This window comes from Armigeres subalbatus, chromosome 2 (genome assembly GCF_024139115.2).
Source record: "Armigeres subalbatus isolate Guangzhou_Male chromosome 2, GZ_Asu_2, whole genome shotgun sequence".
NCBI classification, from domain to species: domain Eukaryota; kingdom Metazoa; phylum Arthropoda; class Insecta; order Diptera; family Culicidae; genus Armigeres; species Armigeres subalbatus.
The window spans coordinates 275,933,091-275,947,447 of record NC_085140.1 but is presented as its reverse complement, the minus strand read 5'-3'; the positions used below and the strand labels follow the sequence as shown (position 1 = coordinate 275,947,447).

General features: G+C 42.3%; 1 long non-coding RNA gene across 1 annotated transcript; it reads left to right on the top strand.

Annotated features, from left to right (window-relative positions):
• The first annotated feature begins 1,064 nt into the window (after positions 1 to 1,064).
• LOC134216392 (uncharacterized) lies at positions 1,065 to 12,876 on the top strand. Its single transcript, XR_009980645.1, has 3 exons — positions 1,065 to 1,863; positions 2,945 to 3,092; positions 12,569 to 12,876. It is a non-coding gene; the product is annotated as an uncharacterized LOC134216392 (long non-coding RNA).
• The last annotated feature ends 1,481 nt before the right edge of the window (positions 12,877 to 14,357 follow it).

Below are 14,357 nucleotides of genomic sequence, written 5' to 3'. Positions count from 1 at the left end.
GGAGTACCAACTTGACGACTATCTCCTTGTCGCCGAGTCTGGCGCTGAGTGCTCGGCGCGGAAACCCAAAGGTGGGAATAAAATTTTGGGGCTTATGCGCAATATTATTATGCAAGTAAATAAACAAAGTGAAAATTGTTGCCTAGATGCGACCAGCCAGCGCCGAAAGCAGATCAGCGTCGGAAGCAGTTACTGTCAGATTAATTTATGGCAGTCGCCATTATGGCTAGCGTGGAAAGCTGGATAGCGAAAAAAAATGCACTGGAAAATGACCTTTTTTATATAGTAATTATACTTAACCGCCCATTACCCATGTTGTACATTGGCTAAATACAACATATCATATTGTAAAGATGGTTTATGATGAGGTTAGTTTATCATTAGTATGAACAACAATCAGAATAGTAGGAGTAGTGTTACTTATGATCATGTATGATCTGAGAAATGGTCCAGTTATGATCCATGATTATACGGGTGGTTCATAACAATACATTCTAATGTATTTCTATTATTTCATCTACAATAAAATCTATTGTAAATTTATTGGGTTTTATAGTGATGTTACAATAAAATGTATTGTTTTTCTATTATATTTTTTATTCGGGTATCATTACTTGACACTTTACCGGTCGCTACTAAACGCGCTGCTATAACAGTAGCGCGACTGACAGGTGACCAAATTTGGTAGCGCAATAAGCGCGCTGCTATTTGATGAACTGCACAGCAAAAAATAATGTAATGTGCATCGATGTAATTTAAGCGATGTACCAAAATTTCTATGTAATGCCAGCATCTCAATGCATATGAACATTTATTTTGATGTAATTTTACATTGCCTGGAAATTACGCAAAAGTCAGTTTCACCAATTTCCCGCACGTCGCTTTTGTGTAATATTCGACAGTCAAAACATCGAATATTACACAGAAAATGATGCAACCAATGGGTTCCAACAGATTTGTGTAAAATTACACAAATTTGACACAATATTATATCTACCGATAATATAATTTTCTCGCAGCACTGCGGAGTTGATGTTAGCGACGTCGACGCGGTCGACGCTGTTTCGTCGCCATGTTGTGGAAGCTGATTTGCTCGGTAATTTTCACGGTTTTTTTGTCTTCTCGCGGCTCGCTACAAGTTTTTCTTTGCTAATATTTTATTCGTGAGTGTCGTGAACCAGTTGGCAAAAAACGTATTTTATTAAGTGCAATTTACCATCAAAACGCGATTCTGTTGGCCGTAAACATCGGCTAGGATTTCGCGTATTTCGACGACGACGGGTATGAAGAAAAAAGTCGGATTTCAGGTCACGGAACTGTGCAAGCGGATCCTGAAGGCAATCCTCCAAATTGGATACAAAGTGCCAACTCACATCCAACACAAAACTATTTATCACAGCAGTGGGATCAGAGCACTGATTTAATAATGAGCCGCGATGTGGTTGCAATGGTCATGACTGGCTTGGTGAATCCGGATTCCGAACGACGCGTCTATAATTTCGGTGCTAGAGCGTTACTTATGTTGTTTGGAAATACAAAATCCAGTACGAAACTGTTAGCGGTAGTGCACCAGGACATCTTTTCGATGGGTTTCGGCGAGAAGAAGAACTATGCGGAAGTTGTACGATTAAAATAGATGGTCCTGTTCTGCGCAAGCTGGTGGTCGATGAGGGCTGGCTTGAGCGATCCAACGCTGATCCGATTGGACGTAGAGTCGTAAATTCCGACAGCACTGCATTTGAAATTCTTTTGAAGGCCGGAGGGAAATGGTCCACTCATTTCTTTTGGTCCGTGAGGGGATTCAAAAACACGCCCAAACTGTGTTTGACGGGCTCGCAGCATCACGTTGAATTGATTTCTCTGGTGAGTTTAATAGCATGTTCAGCTTACAACCTAGCTTTATCACATTTTAAAGAGTAGGGGAATTATGGGTTAAACCGATACGCCGATACTGCGGGTAAAACCGACACCAGTCCAAATCTGTGATTTTAAGCGATTATCTAACAGAATTTCAACAAACTTTGAATAAATTTTCGATTTCTTGTATTTCTAGTAATTTTGTAATTGTAGATCCAGTTGAAAACCGAACTGTGCTCTCGCGACAATCGCATTTTCTCCCATTTCTGGATGTCGCAACTGCATCGCGAGTAGTGCGCATCTATGCCATAGCCGTGCGCCATCCTGCGCACCACCCGCGATGCAGTTGCGACACTTGGAAATGGGAGAAAATGCGATTGTCGCGAGAGCTCAGTTCGGTTTTCAACTGGATCTACAATAATTGGCGGAGACGAGTACTGCCATCATATGCATAATTGTCCCATGTTTGCTGGGATTCCCTATATACATGAGACAATTATGCGTATAACGGCAGTGTAAGAGTCGAAATAAACAGATAAACAGCATTGATTACCATTGAGATGAGTTATCTAAAATTTTGGTATCAGCGTATAAGCTTTTACGGCAATAATTTGTTGCTTTTCAGTATTTAATCCATCTCTGATCCATAATTAAACATCATTTTGTATATGTTGTGGAAAAATAGCTAACTTTTTTTATTATAAACATCCATATGTACCCCACTTGTCATAAGACGAGTTTGTACCTTCCCATTTAATTCCACCACTTAATTGTACCTTGACAGATACGTATTTCGACCACAACAGTAAGGTCGTCTTCAGTGTCTCGTACTTGACTCGACTTAGTCGTAAGTCCATAACTGTATGTCGCCAACCAGACAGTCTATCAAGGGGCCGTAAATCATCTTCTTGATGGCTCTTCTATGCTCGAAGAGGATCTCACCATCTGATGCCCTTTAGATCGCTATCAATTCCAATTTTTGCATGGATACAACTTTCAATGTGGAAGGAAAAGTCTGTAATAATCTATTATGGCTAGTTTTTATTATAAAAAAGTTACTTACTTTTCATTTCTAATCTCTATTCAGATTTGGTCAACACCTACGCGCACGGCAACTTTGAAACGCCTATTGAGAACTCCTCCAGGCTGATTTTGCAACCACTGAGAAAGGATTAGATTGCCGTTGCATTGATGGTTTGAAACTCCAAGAACATTTGAAAAAGACTTGACGTATCGTAAGTATATAGTGATAAGTGATAAGATATCCAAATGATTTTCTGAATATATTCGATTCCGAAAGGAGAACTTCAAGGATTCTAAACAGAATCGGATCCAAACGGAATCTCTTAGGATTTTATTTTATTCTGGGTGGTACTACTATAGGATTCCTATTATTCCGCACTCCTTTTTTTGGAATTCCGAAATGAAATCCTTCCTTGAAGGAAATTGAATCCATCAAGGATTCTGAAAAAAATCTTTGGGAGTTCTAATCAAGATCCTTTGTGGATTATGAACGGATTTTTATAGAGATTCTGACCGAAATCTTTCGGGGCTTCCGAAAAGGAACCCATCGGGGAAAAAATTGGACCCTTCGGACAATTATCTTTGAAGATTGCAAAAGGATTCCTTTGAGGATTCTAAAAGGGATCCTTTCAGGATTCTGAGTGGGATTCGTTGTTCGTTCCGAGTGGAATCTTTTAGGGAGTGTAAGTGGAATAGTTTTCCGCGAAATTTTTTGGGGTCTCCAGGTGGAATCTTTTGGAGATTCCGAGCAAAATCCTTTTGGGAAGACGAGTGGAATCCTTTGTGCATTACGAGCGGAATCTTTTGAGAATTCCGAACGTGATTTTTGGCGATTCCGGCCGTAATATTTTGCGGATTTCAAACAAAATCTGTTGTGGATTCCAAGCGGAATCCTTTGTGTGTTCCGAGCGGAACTGTTTGAAGATTCTGAGCGGAATACTATGGGGATCACAAGCGGAATCTTTTTTGCATCCTTTGGAGATTCTGAACTGTATTCTTTGGGAATTTCCGCAGGAGTATTTTGGGAATTCCGAACATTTTTTTTGTGCATTTAGAGCGGAATTTTTTGTAGATCACGGAGCGAAAAACTTTGTGCGTTCCGAGTGGAATAGTTTGGGAATTTCGAGCAGAATGCTTGAAGATTCCAAGCGAAATCCTTTGGAAATTCCGAGCGGATTCTGGAGATTTTGAACGGAATCCATTGGGGATCTCGAGCGGAATTCTTCGGGAATCCCCAGGAGGGTGAAACGCCTGTCATCCGCGGTACATTGTCACTCTACCCAACATCGTTTTTGGTACCTAGTTTCTGGGTGGTATACCCGAATTCTGTTACTCATTTTGGGTGATTGTTTCGTACGCAGTTAGTGCTAATTGTCGGCAATTAACTTTTCCTGGTGAAAACTTGCAATTGGTTGAGGTATATCGAGCCTTTGCGACCGTGTGCCGCTCAAAGCGCACAAGCCCAAGTCCTGGTGTTAGGTGGGACGCTAAACAGCCCTGACACGACGGCCCTCCGGCGAGACAGGAGGTTTGCGCAGGCCCAATAAGTCGCCTTTAAAAACAACTATTACGAACGACATAGAAGATAATACGACTCGATACAATCGGCAACGACCTAGGCGACGAATAAAGGATCACGATTGGAAGCTTGGAACATGGAACTGCAAGTCGCTAGGTTTCGCTGGTTGCGACAGGATGATCTACGATGATTTACATCCCCGCAACTTCGACGTCGTGGCTTTGCAGAAGATTTGCTGGACAGGACAGAAAATGTGGAAAAGCGGGCATCGGGCGGCTACCTTCTACCAAAGCTGTGGCACCACCAACGAGCTGGGAACCGGCTTCATAGTGCTGGGTAAGATGCGCCAACGCGTGATTGGGTGGCAGCCAATCAACGCAAGGATGTGCAAGCTGAGGATTAAAGGCCGTTTCTTCAACTATAGCATCATCAACGTGCACTGCCCACACGAAGGGAGACCCGACGACGAGAAAGAAGCGTTCTACGCACAACTGGAGCGGACATACGATGGATGCCCACTGCGGGACGTCAAAATCGTCATCGGTGACATGAACGCGCAAGTAACATTGGTAACGCGCGGCTTAACATTGGGCGGCTACAAGACGGTAGACTAGCCCAAGAATACACTAGCCCAAGAAGATCAGCTAGGCGCAGCGTCTCTTGAAGATGACTGGAGAGATATTCGATCCGCCATTGGTTGCACCGCAACCGCTGCACTTGGCACGGTGCCCCCGGATCAGAGAAACGACTGGTATGACGGCGAATGTGAGCAGTTAGTAGAAGAGAAGAATGCAGCATGGGCGAGATTGCTGCAACACCGCACGAGGGCGAACGAGGCACGATATAAACAGACGCGGAACAGACAAAGCTCGATTTTACGGAGGAAAAAGCGTCAGCAGGAAGATCGAGACCGTGAAGAGACGGAGCAACTGTACCGCGCTAATAACACACGAAAGTTCTATGAGAAGTTGAACCGTTCACGTAAGGGCCACGTGCCACAGCCTGATATGTGTAAGGGCATAAACGGGAACCTTCTTACGAACGAGCGTGAGGTGATCCAAAGGTGGCGGCAGCACTACGAAGAGCACCTGAATGGCGATGTGGCAGACGAATATGGCGGTATGGTGATGGACCTGGGGGAACGTGCGCAGGACATAATTCTACCGGCTCCGGATCTCCAGGAAATCCAGGAGGAGATTGGCCGGCTGAAGAACAACAAAGCCCCTGGGGTTGACCAACTACCAGGAGAGCTTTTTAAACACGGTGGTGAGGCACTGGCTAGAGCGCTGCACTGGGTCATTACCAAGATTTGGGAGGAGGAAGTTTTGCCGCAGGAGTGGATGGAAGGTGTCGTGTGTCCCATCTACAAAAAGGGCGATAAGCTGGATTGTAGCAACTACCGCGCAATCACATTGCTGAATGCCGCCTACAAGGTACTCTCCTAAATTTTATGCCGTCGACTAACACCAATTGCAAGGGAGTTCGTGGGGCAGTAGCAGGCGGGTTTTATGGGCGAACGCTCCACCACGGACCAGGTGTTCGCCATTCGCCAAGTACTGCAGAAATGCCGCGAATACAACGTGCCCACACATCATCTATTCATAGACTTAAAAACCGCATATGATACAATCGATCGGGACCATCTATGGCAGCTAATGTTCCAACACGGATTTCCGGATAAACTGACACGGTTGATCAAAGCGACGATCGATCGGGTGATGTGCGTAGTTCGAGTTTCAGGGGCATTCTCGAGTCCCTTCGAAACCCGCAGACGGTTACGGCAAGGTTATGGTCTTTCGTGTCTGCTATTCAACATCGCTTTGGAAGGGGTAATACGAAGAGCAGGGATTAACACGAGTGGTACAATTTTCAGCTTATGGCACGTAACTTTGAGAAGATAGAGGAAGCCTACATCAGACTGAAGAGGGAAGCCAAGCGGATCGGACTAGTCATCAACACGTCGAAGGCGAAGTACATGATAGGAAGAGGTTCAAGAGAAGACAATGTGAGCCACCCACCGCGAGTTGGCATCGGTGGTGACGAAATCGAGGTGGTAGAAGAATTTGTGTACTTGGGCTGGGTGACTGCCGAAAATGACACCAGCAGAGAAATTCGGAGACGCATAGTGGCTGGAAATCGTACATACTTTGGACTCCGCAAGACGCTCCGATCGAATAGAGTTCGCCGCCGTACCAAACTGACAATCTACAAAACGCTCATTAGACCGGTAGTCCTCTACGGACACGAGACCTGGACGATGCTCGTGGAGGACCAACGTGCACTCGGAGTTTTCGAAAGGAAAGTGCTGCGTACCATCTATGGTGGGGTGCAGATGGCGGACGGTACGTGGAGGAGGCGAATGAACCACGAGTTGCATCAGCTGTTGGGAGAACCATCCATCGTTCACACCGCGAAAATCGGACGACTGCGGTGGACCGGGCACGTAGCCAGAATGTCGGAAAATAACCCGGTGAAAATGGTTCTCGACAACGATCCGACGGGCACAAGAAGGCGAGGTGCGCAGCGGGCAAGGTGGATCGATCAGGTGGAAGATGACTTGCGGACCCTCCGTAGACTGCGTGGTTGGCGACGTGTAGCCGAATGAAGAAGACTCTTATATACCGCAGAGGCCACTTCGACCTTAGTCTGAATAAATAATAATAATAAATATCGAGCCTTTTGTGTTAGTATGGCTTTTTTATGTCGAAAAGAAGCCCGTCGATACTTTTGAAACTTTGTTATCCTCGTTGTTATCATGAAATCAACGAAATTAAAACGAAAACATTGTACGCCATATTGAACTATAATGGTGGGTAGGCGTATTAGTCTTCTCTTCAGTCCCCTGTGAATTCCACATGGAATTTCCATCTAATCCAGGTGCACTGCATTTTTTTTGGGATTCTGAAACGGAATTTTTCTTTGAAGGCTATGAAATCCAATGAGGGTTCTGAAGAAATTCTTTGGGAATTCTGATTTAAGTTCTCTTTGGATTCGGAACACAATCTTTATGGGATTCTGACCGGGATCCTTTGGAAATCTTTTAGAGGTTTTGAGCGAAATTGTTTGGGAATTCTAAACAGAATCTGTTGAGAATTCCGAGCGGAATCTATTGGAAATTTCAAGTGGAATGCTTCGGGAATTCCGGCCAAAATCCAAATTCCAAATGGAATCTTTTAAGAATTCTAAACGAAATCCTTCGGGAACTCCGAGCGGAGTCCTTTGGGAATTTTAAAAAGAATTCTCATTCATGTTTTCTTCGAAACCCTTCATGTTTTCGAACGGAAACTTTTGGTAATTCCGAACGAGATCCTCTGAGGTTTTTGGGATGAATCCTTTAAACATAGAAGGATTCCGTTCGGAAACCCCAAATGATTCCATACAGAATTCCCGAAGGATTCCGTTCGGAATTCTCAACTGATTTCATTCTTGATTTCCGAAGAATCCGTTTTGAAATCACCAGAGGTTTCCAACCATAAGGGGAATTCTATGGGGATTCCGAGCGGATTCTATTGGAGATAACAAGCGAAATTCCTTAGTAATTTCGTGTGGAATCGATTGTGAATTCCGAAAGGAATCTTTTGGGGATTCAAAACGGAATCCTTTAAGGGTTCCGAGCGCAATACTTTGGTTATTCAAAACAACCATTTGGGAGTTCCTTTTTTGAAGATTTCGACCAGGAACCTCTATCCTTTATGATTCCGAACCGATTCCCTTCGAAATTCCTTAAGGATTCCCTTAGCAGTCCCAGAAGGATCCCTTCTAGAATCCCTGAAATATTCCCTTTGAAATGCCAAAAGGAACGCAATCGCAGTGCTAGAAGTCCCTAAAGGAGTCCCTTCGGAAACCTTGAAGGATTCACTTTGTATGCCCAGAAGGATTTTTTTCGGAAACACAGAAGGTTTTACCTTGAGAATCTCTGAAGGATTTTCTTCAGCATCCCAGAAGTATTTCATTCAGAATCCCATAAAAAATTTCTTTCTGAATCCCTGAAGGACTTATTGCTTTGAAATCTCAGAAGGATTCCCTTCGGAATCCTTGGAGGATTTTCTTGGGTATCTCGAGAAAATTCCCTTAGAAATCTTGGAAATATTCCCTCAGAACCCCGGGAGGATTGCTTTCGGAAACCTGGAAGGATTTGCTTCGAAATCCCGGGAGGTTTCTCTTCGGAATTCCGGAAGCATTACTTTAGGAATCCCGGGAGGATCCCCTTCGGAATACCGGAATGATTCTCTTCTAAATCGCCTGAAAAAATCTATTCGAAATACCGAGGGAATTCCCTTCGAAATCACGGTTGAATTTCCTTCGGAATCCCGAGGGCCATTCCCTTCGGAATCTCTGAAGGATTTCCTATGAATTCCCTGAAAAATGTTTTTTGGAATGTCTGAAAGATTTGCTTTGGAACCCATGAAGGATTTTTTTCGGAATCATTGAAGAATTTCCTCCGGTGTTTCTTAACAATTCCCTCCGGAATTCCTGAAGCATTTCCTTTGAGATCCTTGAAGCGTTTGCTTTGGAATCCCTGAAGCATTCTATTTGCAATCCCAGTATGATTCTTTTTGAAATTCCATAAGGCTTTAGAGATTTCCTTTGGGAATCCCTGAAGTATTTCGTTCGAAGTCCTTGGAGGATTCAATTCGGAAATCCAGAAGGATTCCTTAAGGTTTCTCTTGTGTCTTCCTGAAGGATTCCCTTCGGACTTCCCGAAGGATTCCATTCGAAATCTCGGAATCACAGAAGGATTATGTTCGGAATCCCTGGAGAATTCTGTTCAGAATCTCTGAAGGGTTCCCTTTGGACTCCCTGAAGGGATCCCATCGGAATCCCTAAAAGATGCCCATAGGAATCCCTAAAGGATTTTCATTGGATCCCTAAACGATTCCCATCTTCCGATGGATTTCCATCGGAACCTTCAAAGGATTCCCATCAGAATATCTAAAGGATTCTTTTCGAAATCCTCAAAGGATTCTCATAGAACATCCTGAAGAAATCCCTTTGAACTTTCTGAACGATTCCCTTCGTAATCCGAATGACTCTCTTTGGAATCTTAAGGATTATCTTCGGAATCCCTGAAGAATTTCTTTCGGCATCCCTGAAATAGTTCCTGCATAGTCTCTGAAGGGTTTTCTTTGGAATCCTTCTGTCCTTCTGAATCCCTGAAGGATTTCCTTCCGTATCCCTGAAGAGTTTCCTTCAGAATCCCTTAAGGATTTTCTTCGGAATCTCTAAAGTATTCCCTTCTTCCTAAAGGACTCCCTTCGAAATCCCTGAAGGATTCTGTTCGGACTTCCTGGACGATTCGCTTTGGAATCCCTGGCGGATTCCCTTCGGAATCATATATAAGAATTCGCTCCGGAATCTTTGAAGGATTCTCTTTGGATTTCCTTGAAGGATTTTCTTCGGAATTCATTGAAGGATTTTCTTTGGAATCTGTGATTAATTCCCTTCGGAATCCCTGAATAAAATTTCCATCGAAATCCCTGAAGGATTCCCTTCTGAATCCTTGAAATATTTCCTTTGGTATCCCTGAACGATTTCCTTCGTAATCTCTGAAGGAATTCGTTCGGAATCCCAGAGGGATTCCCTTCGAACTTTCTGAAGCATACCCTTTGGACTCCTTGAAGGGTTCCCATCGAAATCCCTAAAAGATGGAAATCCCTTGAAGGATTCTCTTCGGAATTCCTTGAAGGAATTCCTCCATAATCTCTGGAAGATTTCTTTCGGAATCCCTGAATGATGACCTTCGAAATCCTTGAAGGAATTCCTGAAGGATTTCCTTCATAATCTCTGAAAGATTTCCTTCGGAATCCCTGAATGATGTCCTTCGGAATCCTTGAAGGAGTTGCTTCGGTATCCTTGAAGGTTTTCCTTCATAACCTCTGAAAGAATTCGTTCGGAATCCCTGAAGGATACTCTTCAAACTTGCTGAAAGATTCTCTTCGGACTTCCTGAAGGATGCCCTTCGCAATCGAAAGGGTTCCCTCCAAAATCCTCTTCGGAATCCAAATTCTCTCGTAATCCCTGAAGGATTCCCTTCAGAATCCCTGAAGCATTTCATTCGCAAAATCTGAAGGATTTCTTCCGTAATCTCTGAAGGGTTTCCTTCGGAATCCCTGAAGGATTCCCATAGTAAACTCCGAAGGATTCCTTTCGGAATTCCTGAAAGATTCCCTTCGAACTTCCTGAAAAAATTTCCTTCGGAATCCCTGAAGGATTCCCATCAAACTTTTGGAAAGATTCGTTTCGTAATCCGAAGAATTCTTTTTGGAATCTCTGAAGGATTCTCTTCGGAATTTCGGAAGGATTATTTTTGGAATCCCTGAAGGATTCTCTTGGGAATCCCTGAAGAATTCAGACTTCCTGAAGGATTTCGTTAGGAATCCCCAAAGGATTTCCTCCGGAATCCCTAAAGTTTTTCCTTCAGAATCTCTAAATTATGTCATTCGAAATCCCTGGAGGATTCCCATCGGAATCCCTGAAGGATTATCTTTGGAATCCCTTGAGAATTTCCTTCGGAGTTCCTGAGGATTTTCATTCGGAGCCTCGGAAAAATTTCTTTCAGACTTCCTGAAGAATTTCCTTTGAACTTCCTGAAGAATTTCGTTTGGAATCCCTGAAGGATTTCCTTCTGAATCCCTGTAATATTTCCTTCGGCATCTCTGAAAGATTTCATTCGAAATCCATGAAGGATTTCTTTTGAAATCCATGGACGATTTCTTTGGAAATCCCTGAAGGATTCTTTTCTATATTCCTGAAGGATTTCTTTTTGATTCCCAGAAAGATTCCCTCTGCAATTCCAGAAAGGTTTTTTTTTGGAATTCTACAAGGTCTTAAGGAGTTCTTTCGAAATCCCTGAAGGATTGCCTTCGGAATCCCTGAGGGATTTTTTATTCGATATTCCTGTTGGATTTCCTTTGGATTGTCAGAAAGATTCCCCTTGCAATCACTTCGGAATTCATGAAGGATTTTCTTTGGAATCCCTTGAGGATTTCCTTCGGAATCCCTGAAGAATTCCTTTCGAACTTCCTGAAGGATTTCGTTCGGAATCTTTGAAGGATTTGCTTCGGAATCCCTGAAGTATTTCCTTCGGAATCTCTGAAGGATTTCATTAGAAATCCATGTAGAATTTCCATCGGAAAGGATTCTTTTCGATATTCCGAAGGATTTCCTTTCGATTCGCAGAAGAATTCCCTTTGCAATCCCAGAAGGTCTTAAGGATTCCCTTCGGAATTCCTGAACGATTCCCTTCGGAATCCCTGAACGATTCCCTTCGGAATCCCTGGACGATTCCCTGCCTAATTCCTGAAGGTTTTTCCTCGGAATCCCTGAAGTATTCTTTTTGAAATCCCCTAAAGTGTCGTTTCGATATTCCTGAAGGACTTCCTTTGGATTCTTAGTAGGATTCCCTTCGCAATCCCAGAAAGATTCTTTTTGGAATTCTACAAGGTCTTTGGAAGTTAATTCGAAATCCCTGAAGGATTCCCTTTCGATATTCCTGATGGATTTTCTTTGGATTGTCAGAAGGATTCCCCTTGCGATCCCAGAAGGATTCTTTTTGGAATTCAAGGACTTACGGATTCCCTTCTGATTTCCTAACTAAAGGATTTCCTTTGGAATCTCTGAAGGATTTGCTTCGAAATATCTGGAAGCTTCCTTCGATATCCCAGAAGGATTCCCTTCGGAGTATCTAAAGGATGCCATGATGCCCTTCGGAAGGTAGAGGGATTACCTTCTAAATTATAGTTTGGGTACCAAAAGATTTCCGTTTCTAAACCACGTTGGAATCTAAGAATTTCTTTTGGACAGCCATACAATGAAGATGCCCTGTGAATTTTAAAACGATTTCGTTCGGAACCCCCCTAAAGGCTTCCTTACACCTTGGGAAAAGTTTCCGCCGGAATTTGTTCCGCGTATATTTTAAAGGGACCGGGATTTTTATTTTCCGTGGAGGGGGGGGGGAATCCACGGGCAAGATTCCCGAGGTGTGAAGCTACCTTAAGGAAAAAATCACCAGTGAATAAAATTTCAGATAATTTAATCGTTGATAAATAGGACAGTACACCGAATAAGTTATCCCAATTCAATGTATAGGGTATCAAATACTCATTCATTCTTTGTTCTATCTGGTAATTGCGGTTGAAACGGATATTTTGATTTTTTTTTCTTCTCTAGGTCGATGTATCGCCTTCCTGTAAGCCCTCTACGGTAATTTCTCCGCGCCGCAGTCTGAGAAAACAATTGTCACGTGTTGGTAAGCAGAGCCGTACAATTTTGTTTCGGCGTGATCATCTGGATCTATCCACTGATTTCTTGGCGGCGCCGATATGTTCTCGGTCCCGCGGTCGTACTATTGAAGGACAGTGAAGTAACAACGAAGGAGAGCATCGCATTCCGGCACAACAGGGAACGCCGATGAGGATGGTTACCACAAGCAACCACTTTCGATAAAGACCCTTGAAGAACAAATTTTAAATGCAGAAAAAAATATATCATAAACTTTGATTTAATATAAGTTGAAAGTACTATATTGAAGAAAATCAAGAAAGAAATCTCCATTATTTATATCATTCATATGCCATGTACATCCTACTGTACTACATCTCGTTTTATTACATCGCTTCGATTACGTCGTCCAATTTGGTACGTCGGTACAAAATTACATCGTTCTTATTTATTACGCAGAATGTTTCCGAGTACATCGTGTGATGTAATATTTAACCATCGATGGATTCAGCGGGTTGCAGCTGTTTCGATGTAATATTCAACAACTTTTTTTGCTGTGTGTCAAACGTCACCGGTACGGAATACAGCAACCAAATTGAGAGCCGAAAATAGTTACCGATACGGAAACGAGTGACGAAACTAAAATGAAAGCGCTGCGCGGGTGATTAAAATGCTCGCGACCGATAATGATGCTCTAAGCAGGGTCTATTATATACACGTAAAAAAATAACCTTATATGTTATGGCAAAAAACCATTCGAAAATACTTATACTCTTCATTATGCCACCTAATGAATGATCCCATATCAAAAAGCTAATAACATTCATAAGTTAATGAAAAGTATAAGTTTGCGAATGTATGTGACTAATGTGATGTATAAGTTTTTTCTTATACATGTCATTAAGCGCCTGCTTTGGCAAAAAAGTATTAGAAATATTAATAATAAACAACATTAAATTTTTTTACGTGTAGAGTTGCGCAAAGAGGATCTTCTTACATTTATTCTGAATGATCCTTTTGTTATTGTGTTTGAAACTTTCATTTTTGTTCAACCTTTAAAGTGACTCCACGGGAGTGTTCACTGCTAAAGCTTTTTAATTCGATAACCAAGTCACCCACAGAGTGCAAACACGTGAGTTTCTTGTTGCTACTTTATTGGGGGGTGTATTGAAGTTTTTTGAAGCTGTTTCTAGAACAAATCTAATACATTTCAATTCATGCGTTTTAATTCGCCATAATAATCATTAGGCGATAACAATCCAGCTTTCCACGTTCGCCATAATGGCGGCTGCTATAAATAAATCTGACAGTAACTGCTTCCGACGCTGAAGTGCTTCCGACGCTTCCGATGGTATCTTAGCAACTATTTTCACATTGTTTATTTATTATTCTGTAAGCAGGCACATAACGAAAAAACCGGAGAAAATTCGTAAAGAGCTTGCAATAATAAGAATCAATTCATTAATTTGACGAATATATATTCATCATTTTTATATTTTAGGTGAAAGAAGGACAATCACAACGAAGGATTAATACAATACCAACAAATAAACATTGCTCTGAACAGCTTGCAACGCAACAAATTTTATTTTAGTTTTTGCACTCAGATTTAAGTACTTTTGTAGAATCCGAATGAAAGCACGTGGACATGCGTACCCGACCGCTCTTGCTTCTTGTAAATTTGTTAACAATTAATTTTCTAATGAAACTGCATGTTGATGAGTGAGAACTAATGGTA